The sequence below is a fragment of the Protobothrops mucrosquamatus genome, unplaced genomic scaffold (assembly GCF_001527695.2).
Source record: "Protobothrops mucrosquamatus isolate PMUCROS unplaced genomic scaffold, P.Mucros_1.0 scaffold11638, whole genome shotgun sequence".
Taxonomy (NCBI): Eukaryota; Metazoa; Chordata; class Lepidosauria; order Squamata; family Viperidae; genus Protobothrops; species Protobothrops mucrosquamatus.
In genome coordinates this window covers 5,361-7,419 of record NW_015397417.1, presented here as the reverse complement: position 1 = coordinate 7,419, position 2,059 = coordinate 5,361, and positions in this window count along the sequence as shown.

Below are 2,059 nucleotides of genomic sequence, written 5' to 3'. Positions count from 1 at the left end.
AATAGATTCTGCCTACACTCCCTGAGGTTGGGTGGTGCATCTTGGGCTCCCAAATCATGATGAATACTCGGTTATGTGGCCACCTAAATATGGACTTGTGGTTTCTCATGGTCTCAGATCTCTGGCTAAAAATCTGAATTGCATGAGCCTGGTTTCTTTCCCAGGATAGTAGCAATGTAGTTTACTGTTGTTATATTAAGACTGTTACCCATGCTACACCATGCTTCAAGACAAAATTTCATTTTTTTGTAATTAAAAATAAATATTTAACAATATATAATTACATAGTTTTTGTGATTAATCACTATGCTTTAATTATGTTCAATGCAAATACATCCTGCATATCAGATATTTACATTGCGATTCATAACAGTAGCAAAATTACAGTTATGAAATAGCAACGAAAATAATTTTATGGTTGGGGGTCACCACAACATGAGGAACTGTATTAAGGAGTCGCGGCATTAGAAAGGTTGAGAACTACTGGTCTAATCTAAGCCTTATGTTTCATATGTCCTGGTTGGATTCAAGCGGCAGCTGTTCATCTTTTGAAGAAAGTGGAAGAAAAAAGGTGCTCTCCAGTTGACAGGAAAGTGGCCGCAGCACAAATGCAGCAACGGACTTCAAGGTATTTCACCACCCAACGTCAAGAGAAATTAAACCAACGTACTTTTTAACAAGCCGTGTAATTTTAGCCAAAAGACCCGCCCCTTTGATGTTGACTTTACAGGCCGTAATCAGCACTTTGAGTTGCCCCTGAAGCTTTACTGGCAGTCAGTGCAGCTTGTGAAGCAAAGGTGTCAAATGGCTTATTGCAATGTGTGCAGCTGGCTGGCTGAAGTTTCAAGGCCAGCCCCACACAGAACATATTGTGGTAATCAAGCCATGAGGTGACTGGAGTGAGAGTGATGATCTGAAGAACCTCCCCATTTAGGAAAGGGTACAACAGAAGAAGCTGGGCAAAGACCTTCACAGCCACAGCGGCCACTTGCTCATTGGGCAGGAGCTTTGAGTTCAGAAAGACCCCAAGCGGCCCAGAAGCCTTGAATGGGGAAGGGCGACTCCATTCCAGGATAAAGATGAAATATCCCCAAATATCCAGAGCTATTCTGCCTCAAAAGCCTCCAGGCACATGGACAGGATCTTTTTACTTCTTTTCCTACATTTCAACACTAAATTCATAATTGTCATGGCAGAAACAAACAAGTGGACAAGGCTTCAGTTTACAATATAATTGCAGGTCTTTCTCTCCCCTCTCCCCATCAATTTTGAGGTTAACCACATTATGTTGGTGTTTTGCTTCTTTGTTTAGCACCCTGATAATACTTGGAAGTTCAGTCTAGAATGGGACTCTGGCATAGCAATAGAAAGGGTTTTAAACTTTAAATCTGTACAGTAGTTGGTTTTCCAAAAAAGAAAGCATCAACACATATATAGGTATAGGTTCTCCTGCTTGAGCAGGGGGCTGGACTAGAAGATCTCCAAGGTCCCTTCCAGCTTCTATTCCTATTCCATTCTACTCTATTATTTCTATTCCTATTCGATTTGATTTATATAGCTGCCCATCTCATTTTTATGTGATTCTGTGTAGCTTACAATAAAATACATGAAATACACAATTTAAAAAAGCAAATAAAAATAAAACACCTAGCAGAAGGCCATAATCTGATCAGACAACCACCCAGGAGACAAGCTCTGTGATACATCCAGGAACCAAAGCCAAGTTTCAAGGCCTTGCGGAAGGCCATCAGGAATGGGGCCAGTCTAACCCCAGGCGGGATGTTGTGCCAAAGGGCAGGAAAGGCTCTCCTTCTGGATTGTATTAGAATGCTCTTCTTGACAGATTGGGTACAGCAGATAGAAACAATTGGGGGGGTTGGTCCCCATGTGTTTCCACTAGAAAGTCTGGGCCTTACGTCTAGCACACAGGTCGGCAACCTGCGGCTCTTTGAGCCTTCTTCTGTGGATCCCAGCCTCTTCTGCCATTTGCAGAGACAGAGACAGGCACTTGTGCTTCCCGTGTGTGTGTGTGTGTGTGTGTGTGTGTGTGTGTGTGTGT